Source organism: Prunus avium, chromosome 5, assembly GCF_965620075.1.
Source record: "Prunus avium chromosome 5, drPruAviu1.hap1.1, whole genome shotgun sequence".
NCBI classification, from domain to species: Eukaryota; Viridiplantae; Streptophyta; class Magnoliopsida; order Rosales; family Rosaceae; genus Prunus; species Prunus avium.
Genome location: NC_142288.1, coordinates 13,286,438 through 13,313,415, shown reverse-complemented (window position 1 = coordinate 13,313,415; position 26,978 = coordinate 13,286,438). Strand labels below are relative to the sequence as shown.

Sequence of the window (26,978 nt, the reverse complement as noted above, 5' to 3'; positions counted from 1 at the left end):
CATATTATTTTTATTTCACTCAAACACTGCATTACAAACAAAGAAAAAAAAAAGTAAAACAAAAAAAAATAAAAAAAACAAAAAACAAAAAAACATTCAAGTAAATTAAAAATAAAAACAACTTCTTCATCTTCATCTTCATCTTCATGGCATGCCTCTATTGTCTCTTACTTGCAGAATCTGCAGCAGCTCCACATGGTCCTCATTTTTTCTCTGCAGTGCTTCCACGTGCTGATTGGCACAGTAGAGCCGCTTCTGCAAGTCCGCCACCATAGCCTTCAAGGAAGCTATTTCCTCGCTCATCGCGGCACACTCCCGTGTTCTCGCCAGCAATCGCATACCCAAATTGGTAGCCGAGACCGCATGGAGAACAGTTAAATTATTGGACTCCTCCACCGCTGCTTTGTCAGACCTCTGTGCCACATGCAGATGATCTGTCGGTGTGAGCTTGCTGCCAATCATGCCTCCAAGCAGCGCTGCTCTGTTCGGCATTGCCTCAGAAAAGTTCGGTATTACCTCAGCAAAGTTTGAGGCCGTACCGTGATGATATGTGGAGTTTGGGAAGACATGGTTTTGAGGAGCCCTTATCTGCACATTCGGTGGTGCAAGGGACAGTTCAAGGCTAAGATCATCAAGGTGAGTGCATGAGGATGCCATTGTTTTGTTTTTGGATTTTTTGATGTTTTCTCTAAATTTGCAGGAAGAAATGCGGGGTGCTCTTCTACTTCACCGAGATGAGTTTAAATAGACTTATGCAGATGAGGGAGCCGAAAGCACTTCGGATCTCGAGGGTGCTATCCTGTGCTATTTTCTCTCGGATCCCTTCATTTCTGGCGCAAATTGCGAGCACGTTTTTTTTTTAAAAGGGAGCATGTCTACACTTTCACTTACTTTTGCCTCCCTGTTTTCTGATGTTTGTGTTTTTGCTTTTTCAGTTTTTATTTTATTTTATTTTATTTTATTTTATTTTCAATTATTTTCTTCTTGTTTGACTGGTTTCTTAATAATGTAGTTGGAAGAAGAGACAAAATTAAAGATGCGTCTTGGACACCTGGTGCAAGAATCCCAACTCTTCTTTTAAATTCTTGTTTGAATTGCGTGTTTATTTCAGTTTATTTATTTATTTATTTATTTTGTTTTTTATTTAATTAGGTAGTATAATTTAAAACTCATAGGATATTCTTTGAAGGAGCTAAATTTTTGGTAACTCCAGTGAGTAACCGCAGTCTATACAGTGTCTAGGAGTTCTTTAAGGCGACACCTTCGGTGTCTAAGAAGTTAGGGTTTTAAGCGGGACCATTGTGACCCCTCCAACCTTCCCGGAACCCCTGGCTGTGTTTTCTGAGGCCCTTAACTGGTCATCCTTAAGTTTTTCTCTTAAAAGAAGAAGCAGTTATTTGTGTATTTACTTAACTAAAAATAAAAAATAAAAATAATAAAAAAATCTTGTTTGGGTCTTCGTGTTTTTGTTTGATTGTCGTTCTTTACATTTAGGGTCAATCGTTTCTTTGAGATAGCTAACGTTTTTATTTCCCAATTAAAGAAAAAAAAAACACACATACACTTTAAAATTAAATAATAAATAAAAACTGAAATCATTTCTTCTTGGCGCTCGGTGTCTCGACCATAGGAGCTTTGAGTTTGGCCCTCTGGCTGTCCTCTTCCGGGGCTTCACGCACAGCCTCTTGGGGCTCATCACTTGAGCTCCCAAAGATCGCAATCTTAGCTTGAGCGTAACTACTCTCGCGATCTGCTTGCTTGCGTTTACCCGGTCGGTCTAGGTCCTCCAGTTGCTTTCTCATGTCGCGAGAGTACAACTCTACCATCTTTGATAGATTTTTATTCTCGTCTCGCAATACTTCTAGCTGGTGTCGATTCACCTCCACAATCCTTGACCTCTCCCTTTTCAAGCTTTTTATAGCACTCTGACAGTCTTCAACCATACTTCGCTCCGCCGCCAACTGAGCTTTAAGCACCTCTACCTCATGGGACTTCGCAAGTAGGCGATGACCCAAACTTGCGACACATGCTGTACTCTGCACGCTCAGTGCCAGGGCATCACTCGTGACCCGGTTGTCATCCCTTGTCCCGAACACACGTATATCTTTGGGAGTCACTAAATTTCTGCAAACTCCAATGGCAACATCGTTGTCCAGGAGTATTGAGTCATTGACAGTCACAGGCCCCCGTGCGGAGGCAAAGTAGGGCATCCATACTGGTGCTACTGCTTGGCCTCGTGTCTGAGTCGGTGGAGCTAGGTTGAGATCTAACGAAAAGGGGTAGGAAGAAGCCATTTGATTTCTCACTTTTTTTTTCTTTTTCTTGCTTCTTTTCTCTTTTGTGTTTCTGAGTTTGTGTGTTTTTTGTTTTTTGTTTTTTTCCCTTCTTTTTCCTTCTTATAGATGTAGTCTTTGACAAACAAACCCTAGCCGTTGCAGCGTCTAAGCGTTTTCTGAATATCCAGCGTTCCTCGAGTCCCACAACCTTCTCACTTTCCAACCGTTTCCAACACATTTGTCACGACTTGCTTTGTCTGAACGGACGCGTTCAGCAAAGTTGTCGCGCCTTTCCATGAGCCCGTAATTTTCGCTTGTGGATCTGCGGCGCCTCTATGCGTCGACACGTGGCTCCTGCTTTCTGCCCGTGACTATCCATGAAACGACATCAGGGACCACATTCCCTCTTTTTAGAAATCCCGCTTTGCGCTCATAATTCACGTTTTATCTTTTTAAGAAAAAAATTAAATTTAAACGTGTGGGCTTCAGATTTCATGTTGGGTCGGGTTTTACCGTTGTTGGGTTAATTTCATTTTGGGTTGGGCTTTCAATTGTTTGGGTTTCAGTTTGTGTAAGACTATCTGTTAGGGCTTACTGTTTTGAGTGTTTTACTGTTTCGTGTTTTATTTATTTATTTATTTTATTTTATTTTATTTGATTGTTTATTTTGTAATTTTTATTTTGTAATTGTTTTATTTTATTTTTGTATGTTTTGTGATTTTTATTTGCTTTAATACCCTTCATTTGTTGTTATGACATTGGTTGTGGCTAATTTTTAAACATTGAGGACAATGTTCATTTCTAGGTTTGGGGGTATTGGAGTTTAGCAAGTAAATTTGGTTTTTCTTAAAATTAAAAATAATAATAATTGAAAAAAAAAAAATTATTTATTTTTTTGCTTGTTTTTATTTTAAGTATTGTTTTGTTTTGTTTTTGTTTTGAGTCACTTTCCGAACACTTATGATGAGATAGTGATAAATGTTTGCATGACTTAAATAAAAATTGGATTTCATTTTATTTTAGTGTTTTTTTTTCTTTATTAAAAAATAAAAAAAAATTTGGCATTGTTCTAGCATGATATGTTTGAAACCTTCTTTACACTTGCCATTTGTTTCATAATTTTCCAATTAAAGGATTTGCATGACCCAAAGAATTGTATCAAGCACAAATTAGACTTATATAACCATATAAAGTGAGCTTTTGAGCCTTGTACTTCAATTCATGAGTGTTATATACATACTCTTATTTTCTTATCATCAAAGTTGTTGTTTGATCTCATTATTTATTGATTTGGTTGAACACTTAAAAGTCATTCATTCTTGTGCAATTTGACTTCATGACATTTAAAGAAATGATATTAAGGCCTTCTTTGGATCGTTTGTGCCTTTCAAGCTAACCTTATGCATGCTTAAGCATGATTTTCCATTGTTAACCATTTTGAGCCTACATGTAAACCTTTTCTTTCATTTACCAATTATATTTCCTCGCCTTAGCCTGAAAAAAAAATATTTACCTTTCTAAGGAACTCATGAGCTTTAATTGGGATGTGTTTTTCATACTAAGTTTGGGAATTTCGAAGAAAAAAAAAATCACACAATTGGTGAAAGAAAAGAGAAAAGTTGTGATTAAGTGGTGGTTGAATGAAATTTCATTTTTGGGTTTCATTTTTGGGCCTTCAAAATAAATTGGTGGTTGTTCAGGAAAGGAGTGAATCAATGTAAATGAAGGGTATAAGGAGTTTTGATCAGGTAAAAGAAAAAAAATCTAATCGTGATGATTCGAAGTCTTGTAAACAATTATTTTATGCTCTTGCATTGCGAGTTCCTTGGACTTTGTATTATCCATATCCTTCATTTCTTACTCACCTTACACCCTTGGCCCCATTACAACCCATGTTAAAGACCTAAATTGATCTTAAATGTCATGTGGTTGAATTGCATTCATTTTTCTACTTTTAAGTGTTTGACATCCTTCTTGAGATCATATTAATGTAAGTTCTTCATATTTCTATTGCGAGTTAAGTCCCTTATGGTTTAACTCTATTCTCATGTTTATAACTGAGTGTGCATTATAGCCCTCTTCTGAGTGATTCATTTGTGAGAGGACAACTTTGGTGAGATTTGAAGTTGAACTTGTGCTTTGTATGATTTTTGAAATTGTGTGAAAACTAAGATTGGGGAATTTGTTGCATTTGGCTATCACACTACTACACTTTTAGCATATTGTGTTTAGAACTTTGCCGCTTTGTAAATAATGTCTAAAAATTGAGCTTTTATTGTTAAAACGTTTAAGTCATGTGCATGAGTCATTTCTCTTCAGAAAATGTTCGGAAAAATTGTTTTAAGTTCTTTGTGTTTTTGTGTTTGTTTTTGGTTTTGGTTTTGCTTAAAGACTAACAATCTTTTAAGTTTTCTAACCATTTTGTTTTGTAGAGTTAGAAAAACGTTTGTGGGTATCGTATCTGTTAAACCCTCAGGAGACACAACTCCTCCTACTAGGGATGCCTAGAGGTTTAAAGGCTTGTTGCATATGCTAAATGCAATCGAGTTACCTACGAAAGTGGTTTAGTTAACTTCTAGTTTTGTTTTTAACTTTGTTTTGTGTTGTTTTGCTCGAGGACTAGCAAAATCTAGGTTTGGGGGTATTTGATCGGTTCATAATTGTATATTATTTCTTACCCTTCTAGCTTATGATTTGGTTATGTTTTTGAGTTAAACTTGTGCTTTTAATCCTTTTTGTGTTTATCTTTCAGTTAATTGAGCTTTAGGTAACAATGATGGCTTTGGAGAACATAATTCATTCAATTCAAGCATGTTAAGGCCTAATTTGGATGAATTGATGAAGAGCTTAAAGACAAATTCATTATGGCTACAGCCCCCTGCTAGTCCAGTTCCGTAGGTCATATTGCAAGCTTTGTTTCAGCAACCTACATAGCTCGGATGAGGCCGCATTCTTCATGAAAGTTGTTCCAATGGGTGTGTACTATAACATATCCAAAATTCAGCCCCATTGGATAAATATGGAGTCTGTTACCTAGCAAACACAGAGCCATGCTCAGGATGGATTTTATCAGCGCGCAAAATGAGTTAGCAATTTGTTTTGGCCTTAACTTCCTCCTCCGACCTTGGATTGGCCCAAATAATATATGGCTGGAAAGAAGACATTCTGAACTTCAATTTTGAGTGCTTAAAGTCCTAATTGGATTAAGAGAAGCCCAAGTTGTAAGCCCTTGAAGTTGCTGGTCATGCTGACCTTAGCATGTGCTGGTTGGATGCTTGGTCATGGTGAGCTAGGTATGAGCTATCATTTCTGGTTGGAAGCTTGGTCATGGTGACATGAAGATGAGCTAGGGCTGCTGGTGGGATTTAGTGGTGAAGTGCATCAACCAATTCAAGATTTTCTAATACAAGTGCATCACCCATTTCAGATTTTCTAATACAAGTGCATCAACCATTTCAGATTTTATAATTCAAGTGTTGTATGCATTAGTCTTATTGAATTCTGATTTTCACTTCCCCTAGGCCTATAAATAGGGAAGTTCTCTAAGCTTGTAATAACACCCCAAGGGGGGGAGCTCTCAAGCACTTCTCTAGAGCTCCCTTCCCTTATCTCCCTCAAATTCTCTTAATTTCCCTTTGTAGTTCTCAATTGTTGTAATATGATCCTTTTACTAAATCTTCAAACACTTCCCAAACACTTCTCTATTCTCTTCCAAGCATTCTCCAATTCCTCAAACACATGTCTCTTCCCTTCCAAAGTTCTCAAAGTTCTCCAATTTTCCAAACACTCTCTCTTCCAAAATCCACAAAGTTCCCAAACACAATTCCCATTCTCTTCCAAATTCCCCATGTTCTCAAACACTTCTCCCATTCCTTCATCAAATTCTCTAAACTTCTCAAACACCCTTCTCTCCCTTCCCTAAGTTCTCAAATTCTCCAAGTTCATAAACATTCTCCAAACTTCTCAAACACTTTCTCCTCCCGTCTCTACGTTCTCAAATTTTCCAAGTTTCCAAAATCCACAAAGTTCCCAAACACCACTTTCCTTTCTTCTCCAAAAAGCCTACATATTCTCAAACACTCTCCAAACACTTCTCCCATTCCTTCATCAAATTCTCAATGTTCCCAAACACTCCTCCCTTCTCTTTCTCAAACACATCTCTCCTCTCTTCCAAAAGTCTCCAAATCTCTCAAACACATGTCTCAACCTTTCCAAAATCCTCAAAGCTCTCAAACACATGTTCTTCCAAAATCCTCCAAGGTCTCAATACTTTCTTCTCCCTCTCAAAGTTCTCAACACTTTCTTCTCTTCCTCAAAGTTCTCTTAATTTCCTTAATGTTTTCGTAGTTGTAATTTATTTTTCTTGTAATGTACATTCTTTCTTCTTGTTTTGTTTCTTTTGTTTTTATTTATGTTTTGTGTAGGAAAACTGAATTGGATCATTCAATCACCAATCCCTGTGGAATCGACCTCGCACTTACATACGCTAAACTATCAACGGTTCGTGCACTTGCGAGTATCACAAGTTGAGGATGCAGTTGAACCCATTTTGGTGCAGCTGAATCTATGCAATATTACCAAGTGTTATGGTAACAAGAAGAATCAAGATAACATTATGGAGGTAAAAAACTGGCCTACTTCGGATTTCCAGAGCTGCTGTAACATATAGGATCAGTTGGATAGGCTAAACTTGTCCAATGGAGCTCAAATGTGGATATGTTGTAGTTAACATCCATTGAAACAAGTTTCATGAAGATCTTCACCTCATCCGAGCATTGGAGCATGCTGATCCAAGGCCAAGAAGTTGACCTACGAAAATGAACAAAATCAGAATTTATAACCAATAATGCATTTTTAGCTCATTTTCATTCTAACCAAGGTAAAATCTAAGAAAACACAAAAAGGAAGTAAAAAGCTATAAAATGTCAAGAACTAACTCAAAATAATAGGTGAATAACATGAAAAATCATGTGTAAAAATGAACCGAACATGGTGCTAGTCGGATGTGATAAGTCCACCTCAAACAATACCTATATCAAACATGCATAAAAATTAGTGTAGAAACCTTTTTATATCTCTGTAAAAGTATGATATCTCGAATTTCCCAAGCAATCATTTCTTTGAAACTCATAGCAATAATTACTAAAATTACTTGATTGATCCCATGCATTAGTTTTCGAGCTGTTTTTCATATGTATCTCAACATAATGGAGCAGAACAATTGAAGGGAAGAATATTCTAGTTTAATTTTGAATGCAGCATTGTGTTTCATTTAGAAACAAGTGCAACAGTAACAGTTTTCAGTTTTCCTTAGAAGAAAATACCACTATAATGGAATTTTTATTTAGAATTATCTTGTAGAAGTATAATTAGATTTTCAGTTTTCTTTATCATTTTTGAACAAGGAATAACCAAGTTTGACAATGGAATATTAGTTGCATTGCCAATACATAAATATTAGTTGAATATTCAACTCACTGTCAATGAGTCCCGCATTTTCCCCTTATCATCAGTTGAAACCTTCTTCCATCCCAAGTGGCATACTGGTGTACTAGTCCGAACAATGTTCCCTATCTCGGAACTGAATAAAGCTCCCACTTTATCATCACTGGGGACTTGGTGTTTCAAGTAAAAGATAACTGGCATTTTCTTTCCATCATTGGCCTCCAAAATATCATGGAGGCCTTTCCCACATGACTTACCACGCTTATGCTTTTTTCCAGAGAAGTCATAGGAACTCTCTGTATAGCCAAAAACAAATGTAACATTATTATGAATTGGTTCAAAATGTAAGAATAACCAAATTATAAATAAAAAGAGAAAATAGATAACATGCGCTACTAGATGCTGGTTCTTCAGGTGGTGGCTATGGGGGTGGGGGTGGGGGTGGTGGTGGTGGTGGTGTGGTGGTGATGCATGTGCATCACCTGGAGGAGGAGGTGTGCGATCCCTCAACCTCTTAACTCTCTTCACCCTCTTTCCTCGCTGCCCAGGAGTTGTCATCTATAAAATGAAATGATAAGAGTTAGAACAAAATTAATATCAGATATAATATTATAATAAAAGCATACCCAGTGCTAATAAACATAACATTCATAACACTATTACTCTAAAAGCTCACCAAAAACATCAATCTAAATCACTATATCCTTCACTTGTTACACTATTATCATAATTGCCAAGTTGCAATTCATCGTCGTCGTCGTCATGAGTTCCACCAATAGATTGTGTAAAAAGTCAACCTTGATCACAGTGCAAGGGGTTCCCGAGGCCACCAAGGTAAATTCAAAATTGTATTCTGCAATTCATAGTCAAAATGTAAATTCAAAGAGACAAAATCAGCATCATCAAAACAAATAGAAAGTCTGTTGATAGTGATTGCTAGAATATGATTTGGTTGTTTCATCTCTTTTCCTTTTCTATTTCTATTTCATGTTTGAGTCCAAATAGGTTAGTAGATGACAGAAAAAAAAATGGTGACTGAATGTAGACAATTAAGCTAAAAGCACGCAACTGGAATAGAAGTGTAGGTTTAAAGAAAATTGAGTTTTAACCATTATAAGGCACAGCTATAAATCTGTTTCAAAAGGGAAAATGGAGTTGGGCTACTTTGTAATCTGCCTAGAGTGAGTCAAGCCTATCATGGGTTGTGACACACGGGGGTAGTAATGACATGTTGTGTAGCATCATTTTATTCGAAAGAAACAATGTAATTGGTAAGCAGTGAACACCAGGGGATATCAAAGATAATTTAATCTCGATTGCCATTAGTTAATCCTCAAACTTAATCATGAGACAGCTTAAGCTAGAATGGCATTACCCTATGACTAACTGTAGATGATGTTGAGGAAAGAGATATATGAACTCTCTGTCTCTCTGCCTTTGGGTTTAAAACAAAGCTTCAAACCTTTTTTTTTTTTTTTTGTATTTTTTGTATCAGAAAATATATTTGTTTCATGGGAAAGTTTATAATTAAGAAAAGAAAGAAAGGAGCAAAATTATTAAATCTGAAATGGAACTTTAATAAACTTAACTATTAATTTCTCTAAGTAGAAAAACAGAGAATTAATTCAAAAAATGGTGAATGCAAAGTCCAGGGCAACAACCAATTGAATATGACAACATTATCAAATATCAAATTGAATACTTGAGATATATAAGCCAAAATCTACACCACTGTCATTGAACATAAGAGTATGAAGTACTGAAAAAAATTTGCCCAAATTCATAGAAAAGTCAAATTGTCAAAATACAAATGACAAAAGTCCTAGTCAATTGTAGAATTAATTCAATCAATTGTCAAGATGAGAAATTGGTCACTAACAATATAATCAGGACAATTCATATTGGTCCCCTATTTTATCAAATCGGTGAGCTGTTGTGGAGTAGATATAGTCATTTTCTTTTTACTTTTTTCAGTTAAGATGACAGACTTGTAGTTTGGTTTTGTTGTTAATGAGATTTGTATCAAGATGATGGTGGAATATTAGTTCACCAAGTCTTTGTAACGCAAGGATGCCTACAAGTGTGTTAGTTGAAATGAGATATAAAGTCATGTCTGCACTTACAGATAAGACATTCTTCAGCACATATGCAATATTTAACATCAGGTAAAGGGTTCATAACATTGCTATAAACGGGTAACTTCACAGAAGAAGTATTGTGATAATCTGCATATGGGAATCATGTGCCAGAAAAAAAAGAACCACAAAGGTAAAGAACAGTACAGGTCAGTAGGCATTACATCAAAACACATTTATCATGAAAAAAAAAATGCAGAAGCTACAACAATGCAAAGGGAGCAGGAGCTGAAAACTTACCCCTCCAATGCGAGAGGACCAAGAAGCCTTTCTACAAATGGGTATAGGGTGATTTGGAACACAAAAAGACCAAAACCTACAAGTTATTGTCAAAATAAGTTATTCTACTATTTCTCATCTAGTCAAATTGTCAAAATACAATTTCTCATATTTGGCCATGTTCAGATTACAAATTAAAGCATGAATCAAAACAACACAAACCAGAAAGTAAAAGAAACTTGTTTGTACCATACCTGACCCTCCACTCGTACAACGACACGTGGATCTCATAAACTCGCCCAAGCACCCAAGGCCTCGGACAATCGGCATAGGCTACTGATGATATTGTCTCAAAGCAGCAAAAGATCATTACAAGCCCAACACAGCCTACAATCGGTATCCCCTACCGATTCTGCAGAATCAACCTCGAAGCACCCGCCTGAAATATCTAAGGACTCGTGTCAACCTCATAGGGCCCTCCCACGAGTCCCACATCGAAAATGAGCACTAAGAGCATACTAAATGCCCTCTATAAATATGCCCCTTCCACTACAATACAGGGGTAAGACTTTTCAGCTTGACTTTTATACTTTTATATGGTCAACAACAAGAGCTCTTAAAACAAGAATCTTACTTAGGCATCGGAGGGTCTTAGGCTGGTTCCACACCGGTTCCATAGACCTTACGAGTCTCGACTTCTTTCTATTCAGGATCGGCATCCAAGGACAGGAAGAATCGGCATCCAATCGATCTCTCGATCGTCCATCCCACTTGTAAGTTGCACTCATCTCTATCTGTTCAGATTTAGTGCAAACCAAACTTACCTCGAACAGAACGAAAACTAGCAAAATTGACCAAGAGCACTGCAACACCCAGAAGAAATTTCTATTTTACCTCAAATATACAGAAAAAGCCAACGAATAGATATTGAATAGGGAAATAACAATCAACAATTTAACAATCAATGTAGAAAGTTCTATTTACCTGTGGGTTTTTTAGAGTGGGGGTCAAGGGGATGAGAGATTACAAGTGGAAGGAGGACTTAATTAGCTGTGGTCATTATCGAGGGAATAGATTGAAATGAGAATTTGTTGGTGATTGAATGTGGGAGACAATGGGTCACCCGAAGGGGGAGACACAGAGAGAGAGAGAGAGAGAGAGAGAGAGAGAGAGAGAGAGTGAGAGAGAGAGGAGGAGTGGTCGTCGTCGTCGGTGGTTTGTGGATGAGAGGGCAGCTAGTGATGACGATGAAAGGACTGAAGCTTTTTTTTTTTTTTTATGAGCAAGTGACTGAAGCTTTAGCTTTTCTTTCTTTTTCTTTTGGGCCATAAGTGACGCTGCCAATCTTCACCCAATAAAATTTTCGGGCCTCACTTTCATGGTCTGTGACGAATGTGCATTACTAGTCACATTTAGTAAAAAAATTGGGCGCCAAGATTTCCCGCTATTTAATTTGTGACGACACCAAAATTATAACGTGACGAACATGGAGCAAAAATTTTGTTACATCTCTTCAAGACGTTTAGGTGACGACTTTCAAAATTTTCTCACTTATACAAGTCAAATGTGATGGAATTTTCAGCGCCACGTAAAATTTGGTCACAGAAGGCCTGTTTTCTTGTAGTGATAAGCAAATCCCTATACCCTTGCTTTTCCCATTTATACTCCAAACAAAATGGTTTTGTGAAAATGCCCTCGCCAGAAGCAAGGAAACAAGAGCTGAACTTGTCAAGTATTGACTCAGATTTTGGACGGGAACCCGGAAACATGGCAACTCGGATTAACCCACAAAACCCATAAGAAGTTATCAGTTTTGGGCTTTTGTGATTCAACTTGATTGAGGAGGAGGCTTATAGAAGCCACGTCTGATTGTTGTTAATCTTGATTTTGTATTTGGCGTGTGAGTTATTATTGCAAGAAGAACATGAGATTATGGCATGAGTGGTAGAGAAGGAAAGTGCAGTGGGACAATTCCAAAAATAAAGCAAGGTTTCTATTTGGAAAGAAAACCCCAAGAATAGTACATAAATGATTCAAAGAATTCTAATGAATCAATCGGAAAAACCCCCAAGATTTAAATGATTTAGAAGAGGAATCGATAGAGAGAAAAAGGAAATCACCCATGGTTATTTTTTGCTGAGGAGGAAACCAAGAGTAAAACATAAATGAACTTACCATTGTCGGCGTTAGGGAGAAATCTGGTAAGAGTTCTTGTCACTAACAGATTGAGAGGAGGTAGGGGGAGGAGGTCTAAGCAATGATGTGAAAAACTAAACGTCGCTTAAGTTTCTGTAAAGTGAAAGGTGAAAAAAATAATAATAAATAAAAATGTAAAAAACTCATTTGATAATGTGGCATAGTCAACTCAACAGTCATATCAGATGGCACGCAAATATGGTACAAATAGATGGTCTCCCTAGCATTACCCAAAGTCCAAAGAGTAAAAATTAGAGTTGCCATTGTCTATCTTTTTTTCTTTTTCTTTTTTTGGTTGAGAAATTCTAGGATTACATTCATAACTTAGCCAAAAAAGCCACTAGCTACAAATGGCCAATACAAACTAGCCACAAAAGGCTATTACAATAACAAAGCGGTCTAACATCAAAATTAAGACAATTTGGTGCGCCTTCACTAACAATCACGCAAGATCGAAGAAACTATGGCATAGGCATCCCAACTAAGATTGCAAACTCAGAATTATGAAAAAGAGATAAAGCTTGAAAAAAATCAAGCCATAACAATACAAATAAAACTCTCACAAAGGAGAGATGAAAAACTCTCACAAATGAGAGGTGAAAATCTCTCACAAAGGAGAGGTGAAAAGCTCTCACAAAAGAGAGGTGAAAAGCTCTCACAAAAGGAGAGGTGAAAAGCTCTCACAAAAGGAGAGGTGAAAACTACATAGAGAACCCAAAGAGTCTCTGTGACTTATTCTGAACATAAAGAAACCACAAAAATGATGGTGGTAAAGATCTGACACCGAAACCCATGTGGAGATCCGACGCCGAGACGCATCCGCCTGTGATGGTTGGAGGAAAATCATAACAAAACGAAAACAAGTAGGGAAAACCTTTTGTCTCTGAAAATGAGGGGAGAAGAGAGGAAGGAAGAGAAGTGGGGAGAGGGGAGAGGGGAGAGGGGAGAAGGGAGAAGGGAGAGGAGAGAAAGAATAGTGACTTCCTCCCCCCTCAAAGTGAAAACGGCTCTAGGAGGGTTTTTTAGGAGAGAGGGGACTAGGGTTGCCATTGCCTATCTAATAGATAGATAGGATATTAGGGTTTTTTTTTTTTTTTTTGCCCTTTCGGTTACTAATGAGGTAGTGGTTTGGAGTATTTACTCCCTCAGTCAAGGTCCTGAGTTCAAGTCCTAGCATCCGTGTAGTGTGTGTGAGTTTAGTATGCTATCGCCCCTCTCAATAGGAAAGGTCCTCAAAAAAAAAAAAAAAAAAAATTTAATTCAATAGTTTCTAAAGAGTGCTGCTATTTCCACCCACCTGTCCTATTTTCCCACCCACTTTTTTTTCAAAATTTTAAAGACAAATTTATCCCTTTGTAAAATTACTTCTAAGTACTTGAAAAAAAAACATATTTAAAAATTCATATAAAGTAAATTTATTTTCTTTTTTTTTTGTATGAACCACGAGGTGGTCCTGGATGGGCCCCAACTATGGGTGGCACCTTTAAGCCTTAACCATAACCCAGACTAATCCCCACTCACACCGGGTCGACCCATAAGAGGTAAAGTGTTGGCCAAAGTGGTGACTCCATACGAGAGCGGGGATCGAACCCCTGACCTCTCTTAAGGAATGAGAGTGCCGAACCACTCACACCAACCACCTTGGTTAAATTTATTTTCTTTCACAACACAATATATTAGTTTTTTTAAAAAAAGGAAAAAAAGAAAAGAAGGCATGCTCAGGAAACTTGCAAGATAGGAGTAAACAATTGCTTATGCAAACCTGCACAACTGCAACATCAAGGAAGAAGCAATGCGATGAACTCACCATTCATCAACTTATGGAAATTCCCATTTAGAATAAAATTTTAAAAACGAAAAGAGAAAAAAAAAAAAAAAAAAGAACCCTCCCACCCCAACCCCGATGGCAATTCCCCTTCATGGCCGCCACTGCCGCCTCCCTCTTTGTTTCTATTCCTTCCTTCATCTCTCTTTCATGTACAAAGAACAATCTTATTTAACATTTGTTGTTCGTTTTCAAATTTTATTCTTTTCTTTCTTAACATCAACAACGTAATCTTTCCATCTTCCTCAAAATTAAAAGAATCAAAAAATCAAATTATGTATTCCTTGTTTTCTAAAGAGAGAGAGAGCGAGAGAAAAAAGAAGAGAAACAAAGAGGAAGAGGGAAGGGTGGTGGGCGGTGGTTGATGGTTCTTTTTCTTTTCGATTTTTTATTTTTAATTGTTTGAATTAATAATTGTTGAGGCCCAAAAAAATCCATGGCTAGGCCCGAATAAATTTCTAGCCTAAGTCGATATATTATTGGAAAAAGGCCTAATTTGAAGTACACAAAAGTCTGCCGTGCACGAGCCATATCCTACATGCCATGCCAAATAAAAATCTATCACGCTAGAAACTGAGATAAAATTATAAGGATGCATTTAGCTTTGCAAATCCATGCCAATTATCCTATCAAGCGTTTTACTCAAAAGCATGCCAAGCGACGTGCCATGCCAAACAGGAAATTATTATCCCACGCCCAATCACACTACAAGCTTAAGTGGGCCCAAGCCACTCAAATACCCGGGGCTTGCTTGAGTGGGTTGTGGCATGGATGGTAACAATTTGTCGTGGGGCCCATTGATGGGTCGAGAAATGGAAGTCTCGGGTCGCTTGGGGGCCTCGGGACTCAAGCCCATTTTCTTAGGCCCGAACATGGGCAAGCACAAGAGAGGAGATGGAGCATTGCTTCAACTAGAGTAACCCAGCCAAAGTAGCCCATCACTTTAGTAAAAAGGACCCATTATCTTAGATAGCCCATAAAGCCCAAATGTTTGGTAAACCTAACCCACTTATTAGATGGCTTGGCTTTCTATATTAAAAGGCCCAAACCGTTTGAATAAGAGGAAGTCAAAGCCCTCAGCATTTGGCTGAAGCAGAAGACCACGAAGAGGCCAAAGATTCACGTGCGAGGTGTTGGAAAAATGGCTCACCTAAAAGGATACAAACTTTTTGGCGCTCAAAGGATGATTTTGAATATGCCTAAAAGCGACCGGTCGCTGGACATTTGCGACCGGTCGTTTTGAAGCAGATTCGAAGTCTGGAGCTAAACCAAGGAGCGACCGGTCGCTAGTTCTTTGCGACCGGTCGCAGGAACACGAGCGATCGGTCGCTTGACATTTGCGACCGGTCGCTTAGAAGCAGATTCAAAGTCTGGAGGGAAAACTTCTGGCGACCGGTCGCCCATTCCTGACGACCGGTCGCTCCAGTCGTGCTGTGACGTTTCCTTACGTGTTTTCAACTGTGTTTTCGATGGCTATCGCTTTCCACATGATTTCAGAAGCTTTGTGGGTCACTTCTGAGTTAATTGAATGTTGACTACGTGCTGGATAAGTTGGGAGAGCACTCATGGCTAGTTGGTTATCTTATTTCAAAGATATCACTCTCCATTTTCTGGTGTAAGTGGGAGGTGGCTGAGTTGGATTCTATTTACCTACTTGATCTGACATTTAGTCTAAGTGGTGACTAAAGGGAAGAACGTGGAGGACAAGCTGATATCTTATCTCTTGTCTATTGGCTTGTGTAGGAAATGGGGTGAAGTAAGATAACACAAGAGGAGAAAACAAGTTGGATAATTAGGAAGTGGCTGGAGCAGAAGTGGTAGTTTTTTTTTTTTTTCTGTGAGAGTTTCAGAAAAGCCAAGGGTGAGAGCAAGAGAGTTCTCTAAGTGTATCAAGGTGTTGAGCAAGGGTGTGAGAGAAACAGATTGTGAGGGTAGTGTTCTAAGGGGGTTTCCTTTGTAAACCAAAGTTGTAACATATCTTCATTAGTGAAATTTCTCAAGGTGATCACCAAAGAGGATGTAGGCAATTTGCTGAACCTCTATAAACACTTGTGTCATTTGTGCTTGGTTAATTTCTGTGTGTGTGTGTAAGACTCATCCATCATTGAGTTCTTTGTCTAAAGTCCATCAACAACAAGATCTTTAAGGGCAGTGAGTTAGTCATTAATTCACAACAAGTGGTATCAGAGCTGTGTTTGGCAGCTGGTGCTAGTTCTTCTCTTGGAGTGCTAGTGTGTTGAAGATGGCAAGTGACATGGAAGCTGAGAGTGGTAGCAGTTCACAGCATATGAAGAAACCACAAGTAGCAAGCATGAAGGTGGAGTTAAAGCCTTTCACAGGGAAGGAGAATTTCACTCTTTGGCAACGAAGGATGAAGTCAGCTCTTACACAACAACAACTCCATGTTGTGTTGGTTGGCAAGGAGAAGAAGCCAGCAAGCATGACGGATGATGAGTGGGGAGTTCTTGACGAGTTAGCCAGAGGAGCTATCGAAAACTATCTCTCCGATGAGGTGCTCATCAACGTGATAAAGGATACAGCGAAGCAAACATGGGAGAAGCTCGAAGAGATGTTTACAGGGAAATCGTTGTCCAACAAACTCTTCCTCAAGGAAGAACTCCTAAATCTTCGGATAGAGGAGGGAGGAAATCTAATGGAACATCTAAGTTGTTTCAATAGATGTGTTGCTAACTTGCAGAGAATGGATGTGAATTATAGTCTGGAGGATAAGGCTCTCATGTTGTTGACATCCTTACCTTCGTCCTATAAACACTTTCGAACCACTCTTATGTTCGGAAAGGTTACTCTTGATTTTGAGCCTGTGGTGCAAGACATCATGACACACCATAGGATGACTCAACGTTCAGGAGAAAACTCTCAAGGCGAAGGTCTAGTTGCAAAGACCGGAGAGAGAGGTCGTTCAAAGAGGCGTGAAGGCAAGAAAGGCAATAAAGGAAGGTCCAAATCCAAGGCGAAAGATGGTTGTTTCGAGTGTGGGTCAAAGGAGCATTGGAAAAAGAATTGCCCCATATGGAAGGAGAAGAAGAACAAAGGGAAGAATGCAGCAAACACAGCGGAGGATGTCACGGAAAGTGATGGTGAGCTTTTGTGTGTTAATAGCAATGTTAAAACAAATGCATTGGCTAATTCTTCAAGGTGTTCCTCTTCCGATTGGATTTTGGATTCCGGATGCTCATATCATATGTGCTCAAACAAGGAGTGGTTTCACACGTATGAGAAAGAAGATAGCAGTGAAGTGATGATGGGGGATGGCTCAATGTGTAGAGTCAAAGGAACCGGTACAATCAAGGTGAAGATGCATGATGGGGCTGTTAGGACGCTTGGAATGGTAAGGCATATTCCAAAGTTGCGTAAGAATCTCATTTCCCTTGGAACTCTTGATAAGAATGGTTATTCATTCAAAGCAAATGGAGGGAAACTCATAGTCTCAAAAGGTTCACTTGTGATTATGAAGGGAGAGATTCAACCTAATTGTCTATATAGGTTGTGTGGTACAACAATCATAGGTGGAGCAGCTGTATCTACAAGTAAGGACTCGGAAGATGAAACTCAGCTTTGGCATTTGAGGCTAGGGCACATGAGTGAGAGGGGCATGCAGGAACTACACAACAGAAAATTGTTGAAAGGTGTTCAAAGTTGCAAGCTTGAGTTCTGCAGATTTTGTACCATGGGAAAGCAATCAAAAATAGCTTTCAAGCAGCGAAACAAAGAGGAAGAAAGCACGGGTGTGCTTGATTATATTCACACGGATGTATGGGGGCCATCACCGGTTAAATCGAAGGGTGGAGCTCGCTATTTTGTGACTTTCTTGGATGATTTTTCCAGGAAGGTTTGAGTCTACTTCATGAAGGAGAAATCTGAGGTCTTCACCAAATTCAAAGAGTGGAAGGCGGAAGTAGAGAACCTAACCGGAAGAAAGATCAAGATCCTAAAGAGTGACAATGGTGGTGAATATAAGGACAGCAAGTTCCTTGAGTTTTGCAAAAGTGAAGGCATTAAGAGGCACTTTACCGTGAAGAAGACACCCCAACAAAATGGAGCTGCGGAGAGGATGAACCGAACTCTCATGGAGCGTGAGAGATGTATGAGAATTCATGCAGGGTTGCCCGAATCTTTTTGGGCAGAAACGGTTAACCACGCTGCCTATTTGGTTAACCGATCGCCTTCAAGAAATCTTGAGTTCAAGTGTGCAGAGGAGGTATGGTCTAATAAGTCAATTGATTATTCGAATCTTAAGGTGTTTGGGTGCAGTGCATTTGCACTTATTCCTAGTGATGAAAGATCCAAGTTGAAGCCAAAGTCTCTTGAATGTATTTTCATTGGATTTGAGAGTGGTGTGAAGGGCTACAAGCTGTGGGATCCAGTGAACCACAAGAAGATACTCAGCAGAAATGTTGTGTTTGATGAGAAGACCATACCTATGAACAAAGTCAAGAATTCAGAGGCAAAGGAGGATGTTGTTGAGAAAGAAACAACCATTGAAGTTCCACTCAAGAAGGTGTCAAGAAAGACTTCACGGAAACAGCCAACTGAAGACGTTCAGGAGGAGGTGGAGTCTGACATTGAAGAGGAAGAAGCTGGGCAGCATCAACAACACACTCAAGAAGAAGAAGAGGCTCAAGAACAGGTGGAGCCTTCATCTATAGCTCGATCCAGGCCCAAGAGAACCATCAAACCACCTCAAAGGTTTGGATGGGAGACGGATGCAGTTCACTATGCCCTAAATGCTAGTGAAGAAGAACCAACCACGTTCCAAGAAGCTGTTGAGAACAAGGAACGGGAAAGTTGGATGGAAGCTATGATGCAAGAGATGGAATCTCTACACCAAAACTCAGTTTGGGAGTTGGTTCCTAAACCCAAAGGTCGCAAGGTTATTGGCTGCAAATGGGTGTTTAGGAAGAAAGAAGAAATGCATGAGAAGGGTGCCACCTTATTCAAAGCTCGGTTGGTGGCAAAAGGATTCTTACAAAAGGAGGGAGTTGATTATGATGAAATCTTCTCTCCGGTGGTGAAACATACTTCTATACGACTACTACTCTCCATAGTAGCACAAGAGGACATGGAGGTGGAGCAAATGGATGTGAAGACTGCTTTCCTTCATGGTGAATTGGAGGAAGACATCTACATGAGCCAACCTCAAGGGTTCATTGAAGCAGGGAAGGAAAATCTGGTTTGCAGGTTGAAGAAGTCTTTGTATGGGCTGAAGCAATCTCCAAGGCAGTGGAACAAGTGCTTTGATTCTTACATGATGAAGATTGGGTATAGAAGATGTGAATCTGATTGTTGTGTTTACTCTCATGCATTCAAGGATGGTAACTTCATCCTTTTGCTTCTTTATGTTGATGACATGCTAATTGCATGTAAGGACATGTCAAAAATCCAGAATTTGAAGACATTGCTTGGAAAGGAGTTTGACATGAAGGATCTTGGTGCTGCACAAAAGATCCTAGGAATGGAGATAAGGAGAGACAGAATGGAAGGCAAGTTGTGGCTGTCACAATGCAAGTACATTTCCAAGGTACTTGAAAGGTTTAATATGATGGATTGCAAACCGGTGTCTACTCCTTTGGCGGAGCATTTTAAGTTAAGTGCAAAAGAATGTCCTTCTACGAATGTGGAGAAGGAAGAAATGAGTAAAGTTCCATATGCAAGCTTGGTAGGGTGTCTCATGTATGCAATGGTGTGCACACGCCCCGACTTAGCCCAAGCCGTTAGTGTGGTGTCAAGGTATATGGCGAATCCTGGAAGGCAACATTGGACAGCAGCAAAAATGGATTCTCAGGTACTTGAAGGGCACCAAAAGGCTTGGGATATTGTTTGAAAGACAACAAGGAAATGCATGTGTGTCGGGGTATGTAGATTCTGATTATGCAGGAGATTTAGACAAGAGGAGATCCACCACAGGATATGTCTTCACTTGTGGTGGAGGACCGATTAGTTGGAGAGCAGTGTTACAATCGGTTAGTGCCTTGTCTACTACGGAAGCGGAGTATATGGCGTTAACGGAAGCTTCAAAAGAAGCGGTATGGCTGAAGAGATTGGCAAAGGAATTCGGGATAGCTCAAGACTTGGTGGTGATTCTAAGTGACAGTCAAAGTGCTATTTGCTTAGTAAAGAATCAAGTGTTCCATGGGAGGTCCAAACACATTGATGTGAGATACCACCGGATAAGGGATTGGGTGAATGATGGAGACATCACAATAATGAAGGTTCATACAAATGAGAACGCTTCAGATTGCCTAACAAAGCCAGTCACAACAGCAAAGTTCAAGCATTGTTTGAGCTTGCTCAATCTTGTTACATGCTAAAGATTGAGGTGGAGTTCTTGAGAGTTATCAGGGCGATTCTCAAGACATTACAGATGTCCTGGAAGGCAATGATGTCCACAAGGAGTAATAGGCTCGCCATGGTGGAGATTGTTGGAAAAATGGCTCACCTAAAAGGATACAAACTTTTTGGCGCTCAAAGGATGATTTTGAATATGCCTAAAAGCGACCGGTCGCTGGACATTTGCAACCGGTCGTTTTGAAGCAGATTCGAAGTCTGGAGCTAAACCAAGGAGCGACCGGTCGCTAGTTCTTTGCGACCGGTCGCAGGAACACGAGCGACCGGTCGCTTGACATTTGCGACCGGTCGCTTAGAAGCAGATTCAAAGTCTGGAGGGAAAACTTCTGGCGACCGGTCGCCCATTCCTGACGACCGGTCGCTCCAGTCGTGCTGTGACGTTTCCTTACGTGTTTTCAACTGTGTTTTCGATGGCTATCGCTTTCCACATGATTTCAGAAGCTTTGTGGGTCACTTCTGAGTTAATTGAATGTTGACTACGTGCTGGATAAGTTGGGAGAGCACTCATGGCTAGTTGGTTATCTTATTTCAAAGATATCACTCTCCATTTTCTGGTGTAAGTGGGAGGTGGCTGAGTTGGATTCTATTTACCTACTTGATCTGACATTTAGTCTAAGTGGTGACTAAAGGGAAGAACATGGAGGACAAGCTGATATCTTATCTCTTGTCTATTGGCTTGTGTAGGAAATGGGGTGAAGTAAGATAACACAAGAGGAGAAAACAAGTTGGATAATTAGGAAGTGGCTGGAGCAGAAGTGGTAGTTTTTTTTTTTCTGTGAGAGTTTCAGAAAAGCCAAGGGTGAGAGCAAGAGAGTTCTCTAAGTGTATCAAGGTGTTGAGCAAGGGTGTGAGAGAAACAGATTGTGAGGGTAGTGTTCTAAGGGGGTTTCCTTTGTAAACCAAAGTTGTAACATATCTTCATTAGTGAAATTTCTCAAGGTGATCACCAAAGAGGATGTAGGCAATTTGCTGAACCTCTATAAACACTTGTGTCATTTGTGCTTGGTTAATTTCTGTGTGTGTGTGTAAGACTCATCCATCATTGAGTTCTTTGTCTAAAGTCCATCAACAACAAGATCTTTAAGGGCAGTGAGTTAGTCATTAATTCACAACACGAGGGGCTGCTGAGAGGCTAAGGAACAAGAGTGTGCTAGGGTTTTGGAGTTTGGCAACTTTAAGGTGTTTTCATTCTTTTTCTTCTTAATAGTATTTTTCCATGATTTCAGTTATGAATATGCATAACTAATTTCCTTTTGCTAGGGTGAAGCCTTGAACCTTAGCATGAATATGTAATTCTTATTTAATTGCTTATGATTGATGGCATGCATACTTTGAATTGTTAATCACTATTTTAAACAATCTAATTGTCTTAATGCCTGATCACCATTAGGATCTTTAGAAAAGTAATTGGAAGCAATTTTGGTCGGAAGGTTCCCTGAAATTGACACTAGCTTCTTGTGATTAATAATTGTAGTTTCACTTAAGATGAACATCACGTCTTAAGGGTTGCATGGTTTTTCAAAGGATTTTCACAAAACATAAGGAGTCTTTCATGTTCAGATTTGATCCGAACCTCCGGACAGGTTACATGTTAGATATACGTTCTATGTTGGAGATTCCAAGTAGAAAATAAATTAGGAAAACCTATCCTTCAAAGTGGGAAGTGCAAATCATAAGTAATTGGTGAAAATTCATAGGATTGCTAGGTGATGGTAAAACCCTAGTACTTTTATAAATTGGATTATAAAATTCTTTTCTTTGGTCATATAGTCCTTGAGGAGAACTACCTTGCATGAGCATATATACTACAATAGCCTTGTATTCTTGCAAGTATTTTCAGTGATTTTAACCCTCTTTGCGCAAGTATTAAAAATCCTATCACTAACTATTAAAAAAAACAATAGGGCATAATTAACAGCAATTCATTTTGCATAAAACATTGATCCAATTTCAAAAACCTTGAGAGCTACAATAGCTTCTATAGACACACTTGAGATTACAATACAAGTAGCTCCTGGGGATTCTGATTACGCGACGAGTCCAAGCCAAATGAAGATTCAATCCTCATGCCAAAAACACATGGAATCAATAGGCTTAGTCCACCAGAGGAATTGACCTCAATACACTAACCCCAGTCATGGATCATGGATTATGGAGGCCGTTGCTGTTGCACATTCCATACATTACACTCCCACTTCTCAACTGCAAAAGATTTTATACCATTCAAACAGCTGCAAGATTGTTATTGAGGGTGGAGGTTGGCAAAAAGAGATGATGAAGAAATAAAAAGTGTACCCGCTCAACAGCATTTTCAATGCCCAACACATCTAAGCCTTTCTTTCTTTAAAAGTTCTACACGATCCCGAAGACGCTGATTAAAAAAGAATTGAAAAATTAAAAAACAAAAAAGGAAGCAAACACTCGTATTACGACTAAATAGGCACCCTTTTAAAATGTGAGAATAAAGTCACTAAGATAAGGCATGTTTTGGAAGTAAAGGAATCTGGCTGAAGAAGGTTTCGCATCAACAAAAAATTGGATGTGTGTCCGCACTTGTGCGTGAGAGAGAGAGAGAGAGAGAGAGAGAGAGATTAAGTTATGGGAGAGCTACCACCTTGTTCAAATTTTATAAACCATCAACCCCATAAAAAGTTTCTGGGCAGCCAAACAAGAGTAGAAACTAGGAGAAGTTACCATACCATACAAGCTAAGAGGAAAACATTAGTGAACCAAAACGCTTCAATTGAAAACCCATGCATTAATTGACAGACCTTTAAGGATGGTCTAACCACAGAACTTAACAATGTCGGAAAGTTAGGGGAAATACAACACATGTATCAACCTAACATCATATTTTAACCTAAGTGGCCAAGTACTACGACATCTGAGGATATGTGTGCATGCACTCGTGCAAACGATGTAACATCTAGACTAATACCATTGAAACAATAAACCCTTAAAAAGGTCAATCTTGTATTCTGGCTTCTTTTTAATTTCAGACCTCCCACAGCTTTCCGTACCCAGTACATATTGTTTTTCAACTTACCAGAACACTATTGCACAGTAAGAATTCCTTCCATAAGTGCATATCCTATTACCTACCAGTTTTATGAACTAATGATCGGGTGAAAATCCTTGACTAGTAAAAGTGCTTGGTAACTGTTCCACAGGGCATATCTTATTACCCGGGATTTAATCTCGCCGTTATAGTGTTGGGGGTTTTACACGAAGGTCCAATTGATCTCAATGAACCAGACAGATGTGAGACCCTGGTACTCTTGAATTCTAGAACACAATATATACTCCGTGTCTGTATAAATGTTGGACAATTCCCTAAAAACTAGATGATATCATCTCTACCAAGCAACTTTTAATTGGAGCTTAAGTTTGAATATATCTACCGATCCCAGCATCTTTGTCAAGTACTGGATTTCATCCTTCTTCATTGTGGACAGATCACGAGCAACATCCATTACATACATTAGTCCTACATGAGTCACAACATGTTTAAACAATGAAGTTTACGGTAATAGGCACTATAAGAGATAATATGAAATGTAACTATATAGATTAAGATGGATACTATCAAGGATAACGCTCCATGTCCGCCATAGTAACAAAAGAAAAATGGATAGGACTACCTCTTGGACGGTTTTCATGCACTGTTAGGGCATTGGGGGCAATTGGGGAGGTGGGGGGATTTATGTACAGAACTTCTACAGCTTCAACAATGGCAAAGCAGACACAAGGGCCTTTATTATACAATCTTGAAAGCTTCATTAGTTACCAAAGCAAATGAACACTAGCCCAATAACAAACATTTTAGAATTAATAATTAAGATGATTCTAATAGAAGGAATTTGTTGTAAATTGGTGTCTTTCCCCTCGCATTCATACCTATCTTGTACTTACCATTCGATTGAAACATGGCAGCATATGTTACATTACATTAAGGATGATTTATGAATCTAGAAAAGAAAATGGAAGAGAGCACAAGTACACACACAATTCTTCACAATTTAATAGTCAACCAACACTCAGTTTTTTTTACTAAGAGGCCATATATCCCTTTTGTCAAGAAATCAAGAAAATACTTACTTATCTGGAAACAAAGAACCCAGAGCTTGTTCTTCCACAAGTTGTTCTACGGTATCAAGAGCAGTTCCCACCTGCGAGCAGAGGAGAGACTACACATAACAAGAAACCATAATGGGCGCAAAGAATACTATGATGTATAGTATATAAAGTAAATTAGAAGTTAGAACCAAGAGGATCGTGAACTAATAGTTAAGTATAAAAAGACATATCAGAGCAGGGTCAGTTTGCTTATTAATTCGATCAGATCAACGCGAGCGAAAGCAGCTCGGAGAGGAAGAGAAAAGTATGGCGTCTTTGGTCCATCTGTAAACTGTATACAAGCATGTAAAGCACATCATATAACCACAAATGCTATTTTTTTAGTCAACAGTAATCATCTGAAGATTCCATCTGTTAGACATGCGATTCCTTTAGGATTGTAGTAATGTCTAAATCAGTAAGAACCAGAGATACTTCCAGTTGCTTGCATAAAACATAAATGAGTTGGGTCTTAGGAATCATCAATTAGCCACCATTATTCCCTCTCGTCATAGAACCTCTCGTTGAATCAACTATTACTCCATTTTCAGAAATTACTTAAAAACCTAAATGATCGAAAAATGTCATCATTTCACTGGACAATGAGCCTATTTATACATGAGGCTTCAAATTACACAGCAAGGGCACAGCATATGCATGTTGACACAAATAACTAAATATTTCTTTTTAAACTAAAATAATTATAATACTTATCCCATGTTTTTCCTAATCATGGTAAATTCTACTTCTATCCTTTCAGTCCTTGATATTCCTCTTTTTACTAAAATTTTCATCTGCAGTGCCTTCTGGTATCAGCATTTTCCTTTGTTTTAAGCCATAATATTTTTGTATATCAAGAATATCACGGGTCAGCAAGGTATCTAAGCATGCCTTTATGTATTCATTTCCAAAATAGGTCCAACTAAACCACCATCGAATAATCAATAACCATATTTTCTTTGCTAAAATAGCATTAATCAGTGGCAATAAGTCATCCCCGTGGAGTGAACATTGCTTGTTATAGTAACTCTACAATAAAGCTGCAATTACGTACACAAACTCCATGTAAAAGAAATTCATAAATTAAGACTCAAATAAACCAACCATCAGACCCAACTAGAACTCTTGATAACAACCAGAAGGCTATTTACTTAAATACTCACTCTCTCTAATTTCCGAAATAACTTGTAATATAATTACGCAGAAAAACCTACATAAGCTGTTAACTGTGCATTAACGTCGTCACTAAATATTGATATGTATACCTGAGTTTCAAGGCATACCGACTCAAACTCATCCTGTAAAATTAAAAGGACAAATTTTTCAGAATTCAGCTCATAGCATTATAAAATACACAAATAAATAGTCCTGATATTAAATCTTCTGCCAAGAACATTAAAGAAATCAAGAGAAGAATGCATTGTTAATATTGGTAATTCGTATGAAATGAAGTAACTCTGCATTTCCATGCAAAGAAGTGATTACCTGAAAATTTGTATGCGATATCAATGAAATGAGCGTTTGTTCTGAATCTGAACTAAAAATAAAGAGAAAAGCTTTTCTTGAATAATATGCGAAACCCTCTATCCAAATATGTACAGTGCAGAGAAATAAACAAATGTCTAGGTCGATTATTAAATGACATATTTGTACCTGAATAAACATCCTAAAAAGGTGCTCTTGCGCGGCAGTTGTAAAATTGGGAAATGCTTGGCGAAATTCCTTTTGTGTTCATCATAAAACAAAGTCAGTCAATTGAATCTGGAGGAAGAAATGCATAATTTCGAAAGAATAAAATAAAATTTCCAGACACAATGAAATGGGTATCTTTCGACTTTGAAATGGCAATTGAGCAAACCCATTTCTAAAGAAGATGAAATTGTAAGTAAAGAAACCTGCTTAGAACAGGGAATGAGCAGAGAACGAATGCAGAACTTGAAGGATTTCTTCATCTCCATATGCATCGTCCCCATCGCAGACACAAAAGATTCTGATTTTTTTATAGAGATAGTACAGAATGATTTAGATCCACACAAGACCAGAGTGATTCAACACAACATTCAAAACTAAGTAAACAGTGCATCATGAAATTAGGGTTTAGTAGACTCCAGAAATTTGAGTGAAATCTAAAGAAAATAAAGAGGGAAATGTATACCAGCAGAAATTGAAGTGCCTTTGGTATCTTCTTCTTGTAGATGCAGATGTCCAGGTCCGGCTCGTGAAGAATCCCAAAGACTGAGAGTGAAATTTGAAGACAAACAAAAGGAAATAGAAAGAGAGGGAAATTTGAATGCTAGCTATTTTTGGGGGTTCGAAATGAATAATAAGAAATGCTAAAAATATGAGGCTAAGGCAAGAATAAGTATTATATATTGAAATAAGTGGATCTTGAATGAACAA

The 26,978-nt window shown here is 38.5% G+C and overlaps 2 long non-coding RNA genes across 12 annotated transcripts; both read right to left on the bottom strand.

Moving 5' to 3' along the window:
* Positions 1-8,429: 8,429 nt before the first annotated feature.
* LOC148294346 (uncharacterized) lies at positions 8,430-11,334 on the bottom strand. The gene is made up of 4 exons (XR_015835767.1): positions 11,060-11,334; positions 10,900-10,938; positions 10,097-10,172; positions 8,430-8,574 (listed from the first exon to the last, which is right to left on the bottom strand). It is a non-coding gene; the product is annotated as an uncharacterized LOC148294346 (long non-coding RNA).
* An 11,031-nt stretch (positions 11,335-22,365) lies between these two features.
* LOC148294345 (uncharacterized) lies at positions 22,366-26,889 on the bottom strand. Of its 11 annotated transcripts, none has more exons than XR_015835744.1 (8): positions 26,734-26,889; positions 26,474-26,568; positions 26,232-26,300; positions 26,064-26,115; positions 25,844-25,876; positions 24,561-24,870; positions 22,758-23,949; positions 22,366-22,664 (listed from the first exon to the last, which is right to left on the bottom strand). It is a non-coding gene; the product is annotated as an uncharacterized LOC148294345 (long non-coding RNA). The 11 variants fall into 11 exon arrangements; XR_015835747.1 differs by having other exon boundaries at positions 24,561-24,631; XR_015835746.1 differs by having other exon boundaries at positions 26,064-26,110.
* Positions 26,890-26,978: the final 89 nt, after the last annotated feature.